Consider the following 21,574-nt stretch of genomic DNA (forward strand, 5'->3'; position numbering starts at 1 on the left):
ATCCTTGGATTTTTATTGTATTCTATTTTATTTTGACTATTTTTGTTGAAGGATGGGCTTCATTGCATGGCTGTAATCCTTTTTTTATTGTCTTGAAGATCATTGAGCATTTTTCAGAATCTATTTAATACTTTTGCTCCAAATTCTCAGTCTCAGGATGTTAACAACGTTTTAAAAAATAAAAATTTTAAATAAGATTTATTGTAAAGTTTTTAATTTTATTTTATATGATCTTTTTTTTTTCTAAAAGAACAAAAATAAATTTGTAAATTGAGGACACAACATAACTGTTTTTAACACTCTGCATCAGATGTGTATCAACTTTAATATCCTTTATTAGAGCCAGTGTAGACAGTAAATATAGAAACAAGCAGTATGTTTAACCCTTTTCATGCTGTATGTCACTAAGTTACATTTAATACATGACTCCCCCTGATTTACTATCACCTTAAAGGAAAATAAAAGCATAAGAATATTTTGTGATACAATTGGAAATAAGGTCAGGCATAAAGGGGGTTCAATTTACAGTTTTTGTTTTTTGAAGAAGAAGTTGAGTGCAAGTGAAGACCTGCATAAATTCTCTTTTTGAATATGTTGTTTATTAATTAGTTAGTTAATTAGTTTAAGTTTATTAATTAGTTTATATTATTATGGTCTCATGTTGGTTGCCACAAACTCTGAAAAAAGGATTGCTCCCTCTTTTTTTTAACTCTACGCTAAAGTCCTCACGTGTTGAGTTTTAAATTTTTGTTTCAGATTATCCACTCAGTATGCATTTTTTTAATTAGTTTTTGTTTTCTTCACCAGATGGTTTTGTGACTTTGGTGGAGCTCATCCTGTCTCGCTTTGGTCATGTTCTTCGTGGTTGTTCAGTTGACATGTTTCTGTCTCTTGGACGTGAGTCCCTAAATGTGTTTGTGTTTCCTCATCTCAGTGCTTGATTCTTGTGATGACATGAGTGAGACTATTAAAGAAAAGTGGAAAAGGACAAGAGCGTGAAAAAGGAGCAAAGCAAAAAATGTCACTACCAGAACAGGTGTTCCTGTCAATTCCTCAGAGGCCTACCTTATTGAGCTGTGGGCAAAAATTATTGCACGTTGTCGGTGAACTGTGAATGTCTTCTAAGACTGTATAGTTGTTAATTTTAGAAGTCGATCTGCAGCTTCTTTCTTAGTATCTGAACATGACATGTCACATGGTGAGTAAATGTTAATGTCTTGGTTCATTTACTCACACTTATGCTGCTGTGTTCAGAAAAGGAGGTACACTGCAGTGTTTTCTGCACATTTTTTAAGATGACCCGCTTCGTTTAGGAGAAAAAAAAACAAACTTTGGGTCCCTGTTGTTTATCTCTCCCCCAGGCACAAAATACATAATTTTATGATTATTGCTATTATCACCAGGCTGAGTTCCAGCTGGGACACAAACTGACTCTGTAACCTGAATAAGATAAGAAAGAACTTAGAGGATGATTTTAAGTACCTTCTTTGCATTGATTAATGATGTTAATAAACCTTAATCGGCAGTAAAAATGACTCATTTTGTGGTTGGACAGCAAATTCTGTTTATTTAGACTACTAACTAACTGACTACTATCAATTTTTTGTGGCAAATATTTTGTGAATTGTGGTTACATATTAGGAAATGTAGCAATCCTAATAAACTAAAATAAACAAGATTTAAAGAAAGGCGAGCTTTAGAGTTCTTTGAAAACATAGTGAACTTTAAAAATGACATCCACCTCCTTTATGTACTGCAAACATTTGCAATAAGTAGATACCTTTGACACTAAAAAACATAAATGGTGCATGGCAGATTTCTGTATCTGTTTTTATTTATCCTCAGTTTCCAATTAAAAAAATTTTCTTTTTTGGACTGAAAATTGTCTCATTTTTAAAATAATCACATGACAGTAAAAAGAGATTATTTTTAAAAAATTAAGCTTTATTTAGCAAAGTAAGCTATTAAGACCATGTCTTCTTATTTACAATAATGACCTGGGAGGGGTGTGACATTCCAATAAACTCACTTCTGATTGGTGAGATTGGTTGCCATAGAAATGATTCCTAATTAGCTGTATATTCTCATCTCATCACTTTTTTAATTCTTTAAAATCCAATTTAAAGTTCAGGTGATCCACCTCTGTTTCGCAATACTTAAAAAATCCGTCCTTCACAGATTATCAACCTGTCTTTCATCCATGACCTTTTGTTGATTCATTTTCTTTTCCATCCGTTTCCTTTTTTTTTCATTGTGTTTGTCTGTCATCAGGTGTATTTCAATCACAGAAAAACCTGGAGTGGAGCCCCGAGGCTGATGTGTTTTCTGCAGAGAGCACTCTGCGTGAGAGTAGCACTGGTGTATAAATGCAAGCATTTTAACTCCAAGGTGTTGTGTGGCGATCAGTGGAGTGAGCAGGAAAGGCCACCGGCTCACTGACACTCACCAGCTGTGAACACACTTTGAATGGAGGAAAACACTTACAGTGAATCAGAGCTGAGGAGTCATCAAATAAAACACAAACAGTGTGAATTCAGCTCCAGCTACACCTAATATAGGCTGAACCTGTGTGTTTGGGTGTTTTATTTTACTCCCCCACAGCCCCCCCCCAAAAAAAACAAACAAACAAACAAAAAAAAACAACAACAAAAGAAATTTGGAAAATAAGTAAAAATAATACTTTGGGAATATTTTACCAATGTAATGGGTGTGTTTTTTTTAAACAGAGTCTTACCGTGAAAAGTTACAGTAAACTTGTTGCTATTCAACTCATGAACAAAGTTGAATTATTAAAATGTTGTAGGGTCAGTGCATTTTGTTAACATATTTATCACAGTGCTTGTGTGTTTGATTCATTCTAAATCTCCTATTGGTTTACAGGAACGTATGTAAAAAACCAGTAAAGAGTTTCAAATGAGAACAATTTATTTTCTTTGTTTTTTCACTGGAGAAAACAAAAAATCATTACTTCAGTTATCTATTTTGGGAAATAATGGAGGGTTAACAGACATGGTAAGAACACTCAATGGTCTGTGGGGAGAAACGCTGTGTGTTTGTATCAAAGGCCATAGAGGGCAAGTGATTTCTGTCTCCATGGAGATCACAAAATGATGACAAAGGCTCCACGGAGGAACCTCCAAGTTTTTCTGATTGTGTAAGAGATTTTATTTGATACTTGATTTTGTTTGGGCTTCATTCAGATGAACATGCTTATGCTGTTTTTCCTCTTTTTACCTGCTTTGATCTCACATGCACAAATCATTGAATACATATGTAAAGAAAATCAAGCTCAAAATTTTGTCTGTGTCTTTGTTGAAATCGTTTTGAATCAGGAGGAGATGAAAAATCGTTGATCGAAAATGAGCTAATTTGTTGCATTAACACTACGCTGGGCGGGCCACAAGCTCCCTGCTCTGCTCCATTCTGATACATCCACCTGTATGGAGTTATTTCAGTCTCAATAATCAGAAATGCACACAGCCGGTTTTACAAATACACACGCTCCGGTTCACAAATGTCATTTTATGCAAACGTGAAAAATAAATTCGGAAATACACACCCTGTGTTTCACAAACACACACATTGTGTTTCACAAATGCACACTAAATGTTTTACAAATGCACAATAAGTGTTTCTCACAAATGTGCACACTGTTTTTCACAAAAACATTTTAGAAATTCACAATAAATGTATCAGAAATGCACAGTAAGTGCTTCACAAACGTGATTTTTAGGTACACATGTGATGTGAACTCACAGATCATTCGAACTGCAGAATGTGCATTCAAAATCCCGTTCTCGTTTGTGAATCTCCCCGTGTGTGTGAGAGATTTTTTTACGGTGAATATTGAGACTCATCTGACGTAGCGGGTCGACTAATGTCACCATTGGCTAGTGAATCTGTCAATCAAACTCATCGGCAAAGCAGGCGGGTTCGCTTTTAGCCAATCGAATGGCCCCTTACACTCTTCACTCTCAACTGACGAGGGAGGGAGCTGTTCAGCACAGCAGTTGGGAGGACGCGGGCGGCAAACATGGCGGAGAGGTCTTCCGAACGGGATCAGTCTCAGCCCGTAAGTAATGCACTTATTTGATTATTATTCCCTCGTTGTACGTCCTGTAATGTTATTGTATACTAAGTTGAAGCGTTCTCCTTAGCCAAGTGACATGTGTGAATGCTTTATGAACACTTCAGCCGAGTCGTTTGCAGAGAACCCCCACCGCAAATTAGCTTAGCTTAGCCTGTGCGGTCATATTTTTTATGAAAGCGGGGGAGGACTTATGATGGTTTTGTCAAGTTTTATACTTGGCATACCAGCTCTTCACACAACACGAGTAACTACAACCAACCAGGGGCCTCGAAACTAGCCGGCTTTCGACTCAAGTTGTGTCTGCCTGCCCTGTGAGTGTCAGGGAAGTTTAAGCTAGCGCGTCGGTTCAAGCTAGATATACAGCCAATCTGTAGGTTCTTAACATGATTCATAAGGAACTAAGGGGAAAAAATGCCAGATTTACAGCAGCACAGAAAGTTTAATAAAAAGTATTGATTTGGAGACGGGGATTTGTTTGAACACTGATGCTATGCTAACTAGCTAGTAAGTTAGCTGTTCCGTGTGCTGCCTTTATGTAAACACGATCCGGGTTAAAGTTAGACACAGTCTTTTCACAACCCAGACTTTAAGACGGGATGGATATGTGCAACAAAGTTAATTCATATGACATTCATGAAAACGGCATTTTTTAAATATAACAGACGTGAATCCACTGTTGAATGAAAGAAGCCTCGTTAAGTTTCTAACGTTAGAACCCGTATTGTGCTGTAAAACCCTGTGAGATTGTGTCAAAGTGACAGCCACTAAAATCCCCGTATCTTTACTTCCAATGACGAAATGACAAGAATCCCAAACATTATGTTTTTAGGCTGTTTTTTAGTCGATAAGTAGTCACAGAAAGGGCGGATGGGAGAAATATGCTGTCAACAGTGATTTGAGTAGAAGTTACTGTAAGTATTACACACAGGCTTCCTGTGATCAGTGTCTTGTCTCTGATTTTTTTAAAGCTGTTCTTTACTACAAGCTCAAGTTATCATAGCAAGAGTGTTTTAAAAAATTCCCCTTTTTAATATTTGAAAATTTTGTAATTTAATCTCAGACAGCTAAATGATCTAATCCATGTTTGTCGTGTTTTTATTTATTCTCTAGGAATTGCTGAAGCGTGTCATCCTAAATACCTTTCTATTCTATTCTATTTCATATTTTATCATCCTATTGTATTACTGTTTTACCTATCAATTGGGAATTTAGCATTTTTGCCCCTGTAAATATCTGTCAGTTGAAAGTATTTGTACTTGTATTCCATAGATCTTGCACCTGAAGATGGCAGACAACAACTGTGCAGACTTGGCCTTCTTCAGTGAACGTGTAAGGCTTTCCTCTGAGGTATTCATGTTATTCATAAAGAAATCTTTTATTCACATATCAGGCAGTATAAGCACTTGGTTATTTGTACAAAAATAAAATAACTTTTTTTAGACTCCTCTGAAAACAAAGGCAACTCTAAAACTCTTTCCCCTCATGAATAACATTTTACCCCCCCCCCTCAGTCTCTCACCTCATTTTTTTCCCCAGTGATACATGTAACCCACTCCTGCAATTTATCTAACCTAGAAATTCTACTTATTGGCATCATACATAAGAACATTACATTTTAAATTGATGTGTACCGTATTGGCGATGCATTTGTAATTATGTGTTTGAGACATGATTTTCATGTTATTGTCAGGGTGATAGGAGATCACGGAGGAGAAAATGTGGGCATAGCTGAGTTGATCCTTACAGTACGTGGAACTGACACAAACAGCTTTGTTGCAGCAAAAGTGTACACACAATCAACGGTGAGTTGAACCTAGTTTTAGACGCTTTTATATAGGCCTGCACAATATACCGCAAATTTATCGTTATCGCAATATCAAGCTGTGCAATATGCATATCGCAAAAGACAGCACATTTGCAATAAATGGTTACCTTAGATGTGCCCAAACAATCTTATGGCAGCTTGAAGTGTTTAATGGATTGAAAGAATCCCTTTCTGCATTTGACCAATCAGATGGACCCCTTCACGTTGTTAACTAATCGGATGGCGCTCTATTATGTTGTATGTTCGCCTCCTATGTCAACAAGGGTCATTTGTAGTATAATTTTTAAGCTGTTGTAATGGAATGGGAATAATATTTTGCTAATTGTTTATATACCGCAAATTATATCATTATCGCAATATTAATTACTGATACCGCATATCGCGACTTTTCTTCATTTTGTGCAGCCCTACTTTAATATATGCATAAGAGTGAATGATGTATTAAAAATAAATCTGACAATATAATATTTCTTTTTGCTTTTTTCCAAATACAGGATTGAGCCCATCTGGTGTGATGTCTTCATGACTGTTACTGGTTTATATTACAACATCCTGCACTCTCCTGAGGACCAAGACTTGCTCAATATCAGTAACATCACGTATTCTGCTGCCACTATATTTTCCTACCACGCATTCAGGCCAGTTTGGATGTCTTTAGTGACGCGTGGGACAGCCATCCAATCAGGACGGAGCAAAGCATGACACCAAATCAGCTGTGGCAGTTGGGCTTGACCCAGAACCCTGTTTCTGATCCCCGGGTAAGTGCTTTATTTCAGTGTTTCTTAACCTTTGTTCACTTGTTCCATGGTCTGACACCGGACTCTGTGGAAAGTTACACCGCTAAAGACGAGCTTTAGCTGGTATTTTTGTTATAACTGAGCGACTTTACCAGCAGAATTAAGAACAAGGAAGTGAAGACTTTAACCACTTCTGATTGGTCAGACTGATGACATGTGATTAAGCCTTCAAGAATGATTGGCGGAGACAGTTAAAGGGGCGGGACTTTTCCTTACACGGTTATAGCTGCAGCTAAATCGCGGTACCGTCAACCTTATCAAAATGTATTTTATAGAATTAAATAAACACAAAGAAAAAGTCATTTTATGATCGTTTATATTCCTAACTACTCAGTGTTTTATCAGTGCCTGTTTGGATGAACAAAGAGCTGATTTCCTGGAGATGGGAAATGTTTTTAGATCAGTGAAGTAAGGCAATTCCCCACGGCACACTTGACCATCTCCCACGGCACACTAGTGTGCCGCGGCACACACACTGGTTGAAAAACCCTGCTTTATTTAATCTCACTATACTGGACAACTGATTTGTGTGCAGTTCGACTAAAGTGGAAAGTATCAAGAACAGTATGATGAAATCACAATGACTACAAGGAATTTTCATCAAAAATGAATGAAAAGTATTATTGTTGTGTGGTGCAAACTATTTCCCTAAATTGTTTGCTTTTTTAAATCAAGTAGGAAGAATAGCACATCTGCAAATTCAAAATGCATCACAATGCATGGCATTATGAGCCATCAGCTGTACTAATCTCACTACTTTGTTAAAAGTCACTTATTTGCAAATTAAAAACAGTTATGGAGATATGAGGTCTGCCTGCTAGAAACAATATAAGTCATTATTAGTGGGTCTCTGTTCCTACATAATCTAAAACATTTAAAAAAACAGCTGTTCATAAACAGTATCTTTTTTTTTTTTTTTTTTTGTCAGGGTATGCTGGTTCCAGAGATTGAATGGGAGGAGAGTGGATCCATGGCTGAACCTCATCCTGGGATCAATGTCCCGGTATGGGACAGTCCCTTTTTGGGTCCACAAATGTTGGAACTGCAAGACGACATCAACCCATTGTTTAATTCAGACCGTTTGGGAGTGGACCTATATCTTTACTGTCCCTGTTTAGAACTTAATTTAGGTGACATAATTACATACAGAAGAAGAGAGACTGAGGGGAGCAAGACAGAGTTAAAATCAATACTGCTGTATTGTTCAAGGGACTTCATTGTATGTAAGGAAGTTATGAAAATTAGTTCCAGTTTAAATAAAATTCAAATCGGTAGAGATCCCACATCTGCTTAAATTTTGATGTTTTAATTTGTCCATGTTTTCACTGAATTTTACTCTGCAATAAAGGGTGAATGTTTGCACTTTGTTGTTCTATGACCATCTTTTGTTGTGTAGTATTTAACCAGCTATAAAACCCAGAGAGATGAGGATCTTTTTTGCAAGGGTGACCTGGCCAAGAGGTGTATATGTATATGGTTACCATATAAAATCCATGACATTTGAGTTATTAAAAAAATAAAATTAAGGTCTGGCAAAGTGACTTCGGGCTGAGCAGGGGAGGTGTGTTGGGTATCTGTGATTGACAGTGAGATGAACTTGAGGTAATGTAGTCCCACTGCGTGGTACGGAGCAAAGTGATGCCAGTTTCTCCACAGAACCTACTGTGGAAGTTAAAGATTTTTCTCCTCCACCTTCATATGATCAAAACCGTGTCTGAGTGTTGAAATGACGCTAGCATGAAAGCTAAGAGAATAACGTACAAACAATCCCGAGTGAAACGTTCATTGTAAATCTCATGACCAGTACAGAGTTCGATGGATTCAATGTCAACTGCATTCAACCACTGTTGCCTTGCTCCCAGGTCCACTGAAAAGTTGCACAAGCCAGTAATTTTTGACAACCGAAGGCAATAAACCGACAAGCCATGCTAAAGCTAACACGCTAATGACCGACTGGTCCAGAATCAAACATGGGCGGGGCTTTTGCCACCTGCAGAAAGCGTAGAGAAAGTGTAAGGGGCCATTCGATTGGCTAAAAGCGAACCCGCCTGCTTTGCCGATGAGTTTGATTGACAGATTCACTAGCCAATAGTGACATTAGTCGACCCGCTCCGTCAGATGAGTCTCAATATTCACCGTAGAAAAATCTCTCACACACACGGGGAGATTCACAAACGAGAACGGGATTTTGAATGCACAGTCTGCAATTCGAATGATCTGTGAGTTCACATCACATGTGTACCTAAAAATCACGTTTGTGAAGCACTTACTGTGCATTTCTGATACATTTATTGTGAATTTCTAAAATGTTTTTGTGAAAAACAGTGTGCACATTTGTGAGAAACACTTATTGTGCATTTGTAAAACATTTAGTGTGCATTTGTGTGTGTTTGTGAAACACAGGGTGTGTATTTCCGAATTTATTTTTCACGTTTGCATAAAATGACATTTGTGAATCGGAGCGTGTGTATTTGTATAACCGGTTGTGTGCATTTCTGATTATTGAGACTGAAATAACTCCATACACCTGCAGTCAAAACGATCGATGCACGTCTTTGTTTTTCTCGTCTGAGCTGAATCTGGCCCTAAACTGTACGCCTGGATAGCTCCATTTTTGTAGGACCAGTAATGTTAGATTGGGGGTGTGAGGTGTGTGTTATGTAAGGGTTAATGGCCGACGAAGTCTGCATTATCACTTTTTAACGCACGCCGTGGAAGCCTGAACGTTCCGACGCAATACAGAAGATTTAAGATAGGAGACCGGAACTTCTTTTTGGGGCGTGCGGTTATCACTGTGCGTCATCACTTTTTAATGCACACCCAACAGCCAATCAGAATCGAGTATTCACCATGGTATAAATATGCAGGAAACTATGTCCTTGAAAACGGTACTTTACATAAGTTTGTCTTTAACTTCAGTTTCTGTAGTTCTGTGATCTTAGAGCACACACAGAGTGTAGCTTGTTTCTTTTCTGAGGAAGCCTGGCATTGTTTCCTGCTCTTATACTTGCACGGCAGCAGGTAGGTGTTGTCGCTGAACAATCCCCTTCCTATCTGCTTTTATTTCTTACTCGACAAAAGTTGTGCTTTTCTGGGACTCTTCATTCTTCTTGTTTTGTGTCGTCAGGAAGGATTCATTCTGGGTTTGCACTGATAAGTATCAAGCCCCTTGCAAATGCATGTCTCCCATAAAAATCTCGTTTAACTCAGACCTTGAAGAAAATTAGAAAAGCAAAATGATAAAGTTAACAAAAAAGTTTGGAGCTCAGATTGTTGCAAAGTACTGCAATCTCTTAACATGCATTTCTCATCCAAGCACTAATTCATCACTACATAACCTAATAAAGATATCCACACCTGGTAGATACAAATCCTTGGAGACACCTTTCACTGGGACCACGCAATAGCTTAACATTATTTACCTCCAGTATGTAATTGAACTTTTGACCCACTTTCTTTGGCGGCAGCAGGTGCAGTTGGAAATATTGAAAAATGAAAGCTTAGTCACTGAACTTTATCAAATAAATGTTGAAAAGACAAAAAAACCATAAATGAAAATATCAAAAGATGATCTCATTCATTGTTACAATTTTACACGGATGGGATTTACATGTCTGTCACTTACAGTTTGTCACGCTCCCTCCTATTTTGAAGGTTGTTACAAGATCTTTGTGCAAAATTTGTAACTAAAATTCGTAAGACTGCTATCAAAGCATTTTAAACCAACCAACTCATCTGCCAAGACCTCAAACTTGGGCCTACTGTTGCTGCAGAAGCATCATGTGTGGGCAAGTCCCTCCACTCTGTTTGAAGAGATAAAACCCGCACTTTTACCTGAGATATATGACAAGAAGGTTACAAAATCGCGCCCAGTCTTTTACTAGGTTTTTGGTCTTATTTCTCTGTTTTAAAACACACAAAAACAGGTTTCTTAAAGGCAGCTGGATTTTGTTTACATGAATGCAGAGTAGCGCTGCTGCAGTGTGCTGCATTGGTGAGAAAAGAGCGCTGCTCCCGTGAATTATGCAGAATAAAGCAGGATTCTGTTTTAGTAAGCTGCCTCAGCATGGATTCCAGAGGAGTCTGTACTCAGTGTCCGTCTGTAATAACAAACAAGGTGCTGGGTTCGGAAATTGTAGCTTTAGCAGTGATTTCTTTTAATGGCTGTGGTTTTACTACAGTTTGAGGATCTTGCTCGTTCTTTGTCAGGCTGTTTGTTTTTCACTTTCACTTGATGGTCACTCAAAATGATTTGCCGATAGTTCAGTTAAACAAAGACTTCTTGAAAGACTACCACAGCATACAAAAAACAGTCTTTCATGAGTCACATGTTGAACTCGAACAGGGTCTCAACTGATCCCATTAGATCACAGGTTTTTCTGAGCTTTATGTTTTCTCCACACTATAGGGCGCACCTGGATTATATATGACAAACCTGTGCCATATATAAGGCACACAGAACTATAAGGCACATTAAGAGAGACATACGAGTTAGACATAAATCTGTCAGTCATTCAGACTTTATTAACTGCGTTCACAGTAACTATAGATCTTCTTTCTAACACGCTGCTAGCCACACCGCCGCATTAGCATTTACATTACCTGGAACTCCCAACCTTGTTTGTAACATGTAATAAAAAAAATTAAAACAAACGCAGTCCAACACAACTAAACATTAGCTGTGTTAGTGTATTCACAATAACACCAAATCATGTTTGGAACTCATAAAAAGAAACTGACATTTTGATAGAGCGTCGTGCACCTCTTAAAATTGCTTTAATTTCAGCAAGCACAACCAGAATTCATCAAAATACAAGGTGTCCTGTCGATTATTGAAAAAAATTGAAGGCTTTAAGTGACACCTCGTAGTGCAGATGATACGGTAGATCCATTTAGATTTCAAACAGAATTTGGAGAATTCCTTTAATGCAACAAATGCAGGTTTAAATGATATACAAAAAGTCTGAAAGCACTCCTTTGGTTCGTTCTTTCAATGATTATTTTAATACTTTTAATTTGCGTGTGTCCCTGCGACAGCAAGGGGACCTGTCCAGGACGTCCCCTGCCTTCACCCACGAGGGGCCGGGATAGGCTCCAGCAGCCCTGAGACCCCGAAATGGAAGATGAATGAATGAATTTGTGTGTGAATGCATGCACGTAATATTGGACGTAATAATGGACTAATTGTTGGGCACTTGTATGAAAAAAAATGGTATTTCATACAAAGTAAAGTGGAAAATATTAGTGTTTGTTTGAGAAAGTTAGGAAACTTATTTTTGCTTTTTCAATACATGACCCAAGATTAATATAAATGAACTTTGGTTAGTTATTCTATAGCCGCTTTGTCCTTTAAAAAAAGGTAACATAATATTTAAAGTAATTTAAAAAAAACATCAGTATATAAACATTGTGGAGCAAAAAACTACGGTAAGATTTTAAACAACTTAGTTTTTTTTCATATCAATATTTTTCTGCATTACAGGGTAAAAATATAATAATACTTCTGAAAAGAACAAAGTCATGAAACCTCACGTAAAAACAGGCTCAAGGATTTACAATAATGTGGGCAAGAGACCTATTTTGTGTGTCTGAAGCTTTCTTTATTCCTAGATTCTGGAGTAATTTTGTCGCTGCATTGTGTTAATATTACAAACATGCTCATTCTTATCTGGGCGCATTAGATTTTCCTTTGAGCTGGAGCCGTGTTGATTCTATAAGCTGGCTTTTGAGCGCTCTTTGTTTGCATGGCTAAACTGGCAGGTTTATTTTAAGACAAGTTGTGCTTCAGCAAAAGGTCAATTTGTAATATTTAATTTCGGATTTACCCGGTTTCATTAACCTTCATCTGTTCTTGAATTGAATCGAAGAACCAAGTATGAGTGTTGATCCCAGAGGGGATTTAACAGTAAGCTGCAGAGAATAGAACTCTTTTCATTACTGGTTCAAAATTTTTTGTGGCACTGAAATATGAACGTTTTCAGAAACAGCTTTCTTCATGTTTAATCTCGGATGGATGTTTTCTGCAAATATTCATAGAATGGGAAATAGTTGAGGGGAAAAAAAACATAACAAAGGAGCAGAATAGTGAGTTCAGCAACAATGCATCACACAGCCAACTTCTGCTTTGCATGCCTCTTTCTAGGATCCTTTTAGCAACATATGGTCAATCTCAATAGAAAAAGCACCAAAAGAAGCCTGCTGTGGCTCACTGTGCCTTTGTAAGCAAAGTTTATAAATACAGCCTTAATATTTCCCCGAAAGGACATTTTTACATCATCAACTAGTTTAATTTACATGATTATCCTAACACTGAACAGGTTCCTTATTGTCTTTTATTAGGCCCATAACACAATGAGGTGACAACTGTTTTCACAGAGCAATAAGTTGCTTTATTGTGTTGTGCATGAACTCCCCACTGGAGGAGCCTTTAATTGTATATTATAGTAGAATTGAGACCCACAGCAATTTGCTGACATTTATCAGGCACATCATTTGAACTTCTGTGAGTGTGCGTAACCTTTTTGCATGTTTTCATGTCCTTGTACATGCTCTTATTTGATCACACACACACATATGTGAGTGTGTGTGTGATCACAGCGGTGGTTAAAGAGATGCACTGGAGCGTGTCTGTCCCCTGATCTGCAGGAGCCATGGATTTTGTCCCACTTCACCACACACTCTGATGGCCTGAAAATGTGCTTGCTTCAGCTCTTCTCCACAAGTACACTTCATTCTGTCTTTGCCACGTGTCTGTAAATGGGAACCAGTCAATACTGTGCTGATTTTGTGTATGTTTAACTGTGCTGGAAGTCTTCAATTAGACAAGTAATGGATTTATAGAAACACATTACTTGTTTCTTGCTAAAACAATGTTTGTTCTGTTGGTGTTGACATTTCAAACTTCTTTAATTTGGGAGTATTTGTTTTAGTATTCCTAAACAGGCCTCAGATTTCTATATTCTTTTTTACTCTTATTAAAGTGGATACTTTCATTTTTATGGACTAAGCTGACTAAAACTGTTGGTTGGTCCTCCATCGCGGCTCTCTGTGCTTTCTCTTTACCCCAAAAAAATCAACTACCTTATTAGTAATCTCTATTACCACAAAACAACTTATTTAAACATAAAAAACCTTCCAGTAAATTTGTCATTTTAACTTTCTTTCTGCAGGTAATGGGATGAAAGTATTAAAAACGTCATGTGACAGTCATGTATGTTGTTTGGTTAGGTATTACTTCTAAAAACCCACTCCGATGAAAATCATGTTTTTGATGTCTGTAACATGTTCTTGTAGCATTTTTCTGAAGATGGAGGACATACATAAAGAGCTTTAAGCTTAAAATTTAATATCTGAGTATTTCTTTATTCAAATCGTGATGGATCAGGAGCAGACAAAAAAATGCCATTTGAAATAGAGCTTATTTGTGAAAATGCATGGGGTGGGCCACAGACTTCCTGCTTCAAGCTCTCCGTAATGGAAAGGGGAACGGGGGCGTGGTTTAAAATGTTTAAAATGTTATTTTGATGATCACTCCTTTAATATCTCATTTAAATGTTTATTTTAATATGTAAAGCACTTTGAATGTGTACAAAAACAAGCTCGCCTTGCCTAAACACACATTTGGCTGAAAACAGTTTCAGATTGCTGTGTTTTCCTCCTGGTTTTATCCTCATTGCTTCTTTTGAAAAGTGCAAATTAGATCCTGTATTTCATTTTTTAATAGGACAGCATTATTAGCACATTTACATCTCTGTGAGAACTCACAACTTTCCATTCATTAATCCGGACCATCAGTCCTTCACTGAAAGATTCCCTTTGAATTCATTTTCTGCTCTGCTGGTTTGAAACATTCATTCTTTATGGTGGCAACTAAAAAGCTTCAGAAGCAGGAACGGCTCATCTGGTTCAATAATTCATCAGAGGCCACAGCGTATTGTTGGATGGTCATTGTTTCCCTGCTATAGGCTGCATTATTTAGACTTGCTGAAAAAAAGACTGTAATGTAAGTCCTTTGGCTAATATCCTTAGACCCACTGACTGTTGCTTTAACTAATCCCTATGAGATAACTAGCTGTTGCCTCTGAACTTTACAATATTAAAGGTGCTCTGCTTGTGTACAGCAGGCGTTTATAGAGCTTTACTGTGACTTTCAGTTGGGAAATGGACAACAGCAGGCAAAAGTGAGCGATCAATCCCACTTTAAGGGATTGTCTATAACTGAAAGATAATGAAGAAAGCATGTGTTGGGCCACATAAATCAGATGATATTTTCGCAGCTGTAAATCATTCTCACGGCCATCCTGGATGAGAAATGCTTGCGCAGAGATCTTTTCCCGTCAGCCCCAACGATTTAAATGACAAATCTTCCAGAACTCAAAGTCTCAGAATTGGCTCCTGGTGCTGCTTGTTCCAAGCCTTTACTTCCTGCCAGCTCAGCACAGAACAACAGATCAACCTTCATCAACTGATAGGTTGGTGGCAGGCGGACTTGTTTCTGTAAAAAAGTCAGGGACGTCTGTGCTCTGTTGTTTCACATCCTTTTGTTTGTCATAATTTGGGGTCTTTGTGTCATTTTTTAAATCATGTACCGTGCTGACAAGGATGGACTCCAAGTCAGTGTAGAAGCAATTGACAGCAGAAACTGCTGTAAATTAGTAGTTCATCTGCATGTCCTCCTTTGATGTCTGAGGATGTCTCCCATTTTGCATACATTATTTTAACACAGTTTGAACTTTCTTGTAAAGAAACCTATTAATTCCTAATTCATTTGCAGAGAACCTCCAGCAGAAACGCATGCTAATCCCTATTTAAAATTGGATTCATGTTTTTTTCTGAGTCAGAGCAAATGATGCATGTAGCATCCTCGGTTCTAATCCAAGGGGAATTTGCTGTGGCTGTGTTTTCTTTTCAACCCACGAGGTACATGTTTCAACATACCAGTTTGTCTTGAGACAAATTGTGATTAATAGTTTAGTAGACCTTCTCTACTTGTATGAGCAGATTTCTTGTTCGTTGAGAAGCGTTGGTTCATTGAACTATCGTAATAATAACAATAATTTGTGGCTAATCATACCCTATTTCACTGCACAAATATCAGTGACTCATCTTTTTTTTTTACTTGTAAATATGATAATAATAAAAAAGCTCACATCTCATATTTTGTGCAAAAGATTCAAAACAAACTCAAGGAAGCTTCTTTGAAGAAGGATTTTATGCTACAAGATTTATCTGTCAGTATTTTATTGTTTTCAACTTGAGACTCTGGTCTGGCAATGGGCGATATTTCGTGCCAGTATCAGTATCGGCCGATATTTGCTTGATTGAGTTTATCGGTATTGGTCCGATATAAAATAAATTTGCCGATATTGTTCCGACTGTGTTTGGATACATTCTTTTTTTGATTGGGATACATGTTTTTATATCCCTGGTAATGAGAAGCTTATGGTTCACAGTTATGTATAATGGTAATTTTCAGATACATTTCTAAAGTTTTAAAGTGATACCTGTTCCTTGGAGATCCCTTGTTTAAAAGGTCAAGTACAATGTGGTTGTGCAGAACAACAGCAGTTGTGAATTTGTAGCCCCTGTGCTGTCCAAGGCACCTTAACATTGGGAGTGGGGTCATCTGGACACCACAAGACAGTACAAACAAAAAAAGAAATCTTAACTTTGTGTTATTGTAGACACTTAAATATCGACTATCTGCCACAGAAATCACAAATCAAATTATCAGTATTGGCCGGAAAAAATTAAAAAATCGTCCCATACCTACTCTGGTCCACAAAGTAGATTGGATAACACCAATTGAATTGAAGCACTCCTAATTTTTAATTGAAAAGCCTCTTCTTCCCATTTCCTCAATTTTTGATTATCTGGCGGATAGTAGAAAGCAAACATTGATTTATAACAGGCAAATCTGCTTTTGAGATTGCATACAGTTTTAATAACGTCAACAATTCAAAAAGTCATTTACCCGTTTGAAAATAAAGGGATGGATCAGTATTAATGGCCATGCTGAGCGATGCTAATTGTTCTGCATTAGATCACTGAAACAGAAAAAAAACAGCCTGTAAACTGTGCTGTAAGGTTTGCAATGGGAATTTACAGCTTTGACATGGATGATTTAGCCCAAGAATATCACTTCCTGGCTTTTGCTGAGAAAGTCGTAACCCTGCTGTAGAAATGCATAACTCTAGAAGTTGAAACAGACTGAAAGTGCTGACTTTTAGGACTAAAATTAGGCTGCAGTTATGCCAGAGGTTCAGCAGATCTTGGAGCACCAAGTAGAGATAAAGCTTTCCCTGTCCCGTCTGTACCTGAGCTTTTAGAAAAGTTAAAAAAGTCAATTTTATTTAAGTAAAACTGAATTTTTTTTGTATGGCACACAACATTTTTGACAGATGACATGACATGTGATTTATTTTCTTAATTTTTGCAATTGATATGACATCGTATTCTATTAAACTACGTTGTTAATCTTCAAAATGCGGCATCACCACAGCTATTCATTCAACCACACTACCTTTAGAGAGATAAAGAATCCAAACATTTTTTGACTAAAGACCACTGGAATATGTACTCTGTCTCCTTTTTGATGACAGCTGGGATACACTAGAATAGTTGAATGGATGAGCAGTGGATGGACGGGCCTGTAGGTGTGATGGAATGATGAGCTGAATCTCAGATTTCAGGAGAAGTGTTTGATTGAGGCAGGGCTTACCACACTGACTGTATTTAGTGTCACATTATGACCAGTTTGTAAGAAAAAAATGTCAAAATTAATTTGACTCAAACAAGCAGCAACAGAAAAGCCATCTTTCATTCCCAGTGGCATCCACTATCTCCTAAGTGCCAGTCACCTGCGTATTACATCTAAAAGTAAGTAAGTTTAACACTGGGTTCACACCAGGCACAATTTGTGACACAAATTTGTGTCATCCACCTCTGCTTTGACACAAATGAAGTTTGTTATTTATTTTTTAGAGTTATTTATTTGAAGAACGCTACAAAAACATCAGTAATCATGCCTCCATGCGTGTCTGAGTTCATGTGATCATTCAGATACTCCGAGTACGATGAGCTCCACCGTCTCAACGATTGGCTGCTTTCAGCGCTACATCTGTGTCTCTGTGACCTAGTTTGACAACTTGCTGTCCTGCTTTAGTCTGAGAAGGGAAAAAATAAAAACAAGAAGAAAATTAGAGGAATTGTCTCGATACAAATAAGAAAATTCACAAGGTGTCATGGTTTGGGTTTCTTTGTATTGATTTTTGCTTTCCGTCTTGTTTCTGTCAGGTTTGAGTTCTGTTTCCTGTTTTATTTTGAAAGGTTTACTGTTATGTCATGGTTTTGAGGTTCCAATCTTTCCTGATCGTTGTCACCTGTGTCTTGTCAGTCTTGTCTGTATTTAAGTCTTGTCTCTGCCTTCCTCTTGGGCTGGTCCATTAACGTCTCTTCCCTGACTCCCTTCTGCCATGTGTTCATGCTATGCCCACAGTAAGTTTAGTTTTGTTTTCCTGCTCTGCAGCGCTTTTTGTTTGAAAATAAACCCTTTGCCCTGGAAACCTCTGCACCTCTGGCATGTCTGTGCATTTTGTGTCCTTCATGCTCACCAGCCCTCCCTACCTGACACAAGGAGAATGATCAGATTCTCCTCTATGTTGCTTTTGGACTCAACCCACTGATTCAACCCGTCATGGGCCAAAGCTGAGTCCCTGATTAGTTAAGGTGACGCAAATTCTTCGTCAAAGTTTAGATATTTTAACTTGTGCAAGTTAGAATTTCTGCAGCGCCACGCCGTTGCGCTGTTGCCAGACTGCCGCATCACGCCTGAACTCAAATCATGGGACCTCTGATCTCGTCTTTACGTTGACTTAACATTGGAACTAGCCGCCTTTGCTGTGAACGCAGCACAAGAGTTTGAGTACAATATATGAAGAAACCATGTAAAGACATTGAGGCATCTAATGCTATTGTAAACGATCGACACAAAAACAAGTAAAGAAATCGGGGGCAATTATTTGGTTCAGAGCCATTACATGAAGATATTATAATGAATATAATTCATTTTTGCTCTGCCACATGCATTCATTTGTAATGCTTTTCACATTAGTTACATTTGTAATATGAATATGAACTAGAAACAAATATTTGCCATTTCTGCTTATTTATTATCAATTGTTTTGTCAGTTTGTAAAAAGCATCTCATTTGATATTTTTCACTCAAGCGCTTTGAGAAATGACAAATTCCAAAAATACTAGTTCCAAACTAATCATGTTACAGAAACACTTAGTGAATCCGGTTGTGTTTGTTTGATCATTTTATTCTTGTTCCACTTTTTACTCCAAACTTGAAGCACAGTTAAAGAAAAAATAACTACCAGAGACACAATCTGGGTTTTTGGCCCTATAAAGGACACGGTTACAATTAAAGTTGGACAATCCTTTGTGAAGTCTTCCGGAGTCGGGATTGATATTTTTTTTGTACTGGTTTTTACAAGAAAACGTAATCATTCTTGGCTCTCCAAGCCTTTGTGTCCTTTTGAAAAAGTCAACAACCAGTCTACTGGTCACAAACAATAGCCTAGTATTTGAAAATAAATTAGTTTTTGCTATCTTAAATCTCAGACAATGTTTCTTTCTGAGGCTTTTGCGAGTTGTCTGTGAATGTTTTGCCTCTTATTTTTGCTGCAGGTAAACACAAATAGGACTTGAATGCATATTAACAATGCTGTGATGCCTGAAAAACATCCAAAAACGAAATATTTTTCTTTGATTTTTTTTCTTTTCTTAGAAAGAACTTTCAAACTGCTGTTTCATCAGTATGTGGGGAAATGATAACACCTGAACTGACAAATTCAGAGCCAAAGTGATTCTTTTGCCCACGCAGCTTCTCTGAGTCTATGTGCGCATCAACATGACCTGCAAGTTTTTAGCTGTGGCTGCAACATGCAAACAGTTAGAGGTGCCTGTTTGCTACTACAATAATGTAATTGAGAATCTGTTCACATTTTCTGTTTTCCACTAATAGGAGCACCATTATATGGGGGCAAATACTGCACCAGGCTAATGGATGCTTTGCCATTTTCAGTTTTCATCTTGATGACAATGAGCCTCAGGATAGAAATGCAGATGTGTGTTTGTGAGTGTTTTTTATTACTATGGGGTGACCATGAGAACTGCTGCTCTAACAGACAGACTCCACAATGACGCCTCGTCTGTTCAGCCTTTGGTAAATGACCTCTCGGTTTATAGAAGAGGGTGCTTCAAGCCACCAAAACTTTATTCTACCGGAGGTTTGACTTCATTGGTTGTTATTTTATGTTTAAGAGAAAGAAAGTCTAAATGATTGTCCTTTTAGCATGTTGATTAATGCCTGCATGTGGCATTTGCTGCACAGAATGAATGCAAAAATACTATCCCCCTCTTGTCAGTGAAAAATCCTACATGCAGACTTTGAAAAGTCCACATCGGTGTCACCACAAACCTCTAAAGACTTGCCATTACTGCTCCTGTCATAGTGTATGTTACAGCTGCCACTGTAAAGGTGTCAAAAGCCATATTGTGCCTCCTGCCAGTTGCATTGGAAATGCTTTTCTTCTCCGGCTGCTCGAAAACGGCTTTTAGATTTCTTCCATACAGCGAGAGCTTGATGCTCTCTTGATGTAGGCATCAGTTCTGCGCTTAAAGCTTCTGCACTCACTCAGGGTTCACAGTTGGAGAGGTGTAAAATGTACCCCACAGCAGAGATTGCAGTCTAAAGTTAAAAAGAAGTGTTTGACTCCTGGGAACACAGATGTTAAATCACATGAACACGTCCATTCAGATACCTTCATGTGCTCAAAGCTTCTTTTTCCTCCTTCTTCACGATGATAGATCAGTCAGAGGATGCTGAAAGATTTATTTTTGCAAAACAAACATCCTTCGTCCTGTTTTGTTAGTCAGTCAGTGTGACAAGCTGTCAATGGGGAATACAACAGCCTACATGATCTCCCTCAAAGATGCATTCAGCGTAGAACAGTTAGATAAATAAGAACAAAGGGATTGATAAACAGCTGTTAAATAGTGGATACTGAAAAGGGACAAAATCATCAACTAATAATTAACAGCGTTTAAACACCAGATGGGCAGAGGAAAGAGTCTGTATACCTGTTTGTTGTCCCACTGGATCACCTGAAGGGCTAAGAGGAAACTCTTGTTTAAACCCTTTAACAGCAGAGCTTTAGCTTCACTATTGACATTTTTTCAACTGCCCTATTTCTTCAACCGTTTATGCAATCATCTGTCATGATTTCAGTGGATTCCGTAGTGGAGCACATTTAAGGTGGGAGGCTACATTAGCCTATCTAAATATGGAAGTAACTTCCAGTTTATGCATCACTTTACGTTGGTATTGTGTTACATGTCGATGCAAAGCCAATTTTTATTGGCACCGCCATCATCACTACAAGATCAGCCTAAACATTCACTATTCTGAGACTAAACTCACTTAGATCTTCGTAAAAAGTTTTCCACAAGTGTTCCTTTAGTAGCTGTACTCCAATATGGTGTGCAACTTTGCATACATTAATCCTGTCACAACGCTTCTATTAGGTTTCTCTTTATTCATCCAAAAAATCATCAGAAAGTATCCACTATTGTTTCTTTAAACTGTGGATAACACAACAAAATTAGTGGACATTCAACTTATGATTCAGTTAAAAACAAATGTATTTTGTAATTCTGAAACAATTTTGTTTTGGCCGTTTTTGCATGTAAGTGCAAGAGTTTCAGAGCTAAAATAACAGGGAATTCAACATTACAATGTTTTCTTTTTTCTCTCTTTCTTCTGGGAAAAAACAAAAACTACTTGGTTGTTTCTGC

The 21,574-nt window shown here is 37.7% G+C and overlaps 1 protein-coding gene and 1 long non-coding RNA gene across 5 annotated transcripts in view; both read left to right on the forward strand.

Moving 5' to 3' along the window:
• Window positions 1–21,574, forward strand: part of kcnab1a (potassium voltage-gated channel subfamily A regulatory beta subunit 1a) — a 133,955-nt gene that overhangs the window by 60,029 nt on the left and 52,352 nt on the right. The window lies entirely within an intron of this gene.
• LOC144981484 (uncharacterized) lies at window positions 3,881–8,074 on the forward strand. Of its 2 annotated transcripts, none has more exons than XR_013647118.1 (5): window positions 3,881–4,072; window positions 5,360–5,437; window positions 5,781–5,892; window positions 6,410–6,673; window positions 7,641–8,074. It is a non-coding gene; the product is annotated as an uncharacterized LOC144981484 (long non-coding RNA). The 2 variants fall into 2 exon arrangements; XR_013647119.1 differs by having other exon boundaries at window positions 5,360–5,419.

This window comes from Oryzias latipes, chromosome 13, assembly GCF_053564925.1.
Source record: "Oryzias latipes strain Hd-rR chromosome 13, Olatipes_Hd-rR_3.1".
Taxonomy (NCBI): Eukaryota; Metazoa; Chordata; class Actinopteri; order Beloniformes; family Adrianichthyidae; genus Oryzias; species Oryzias latipes.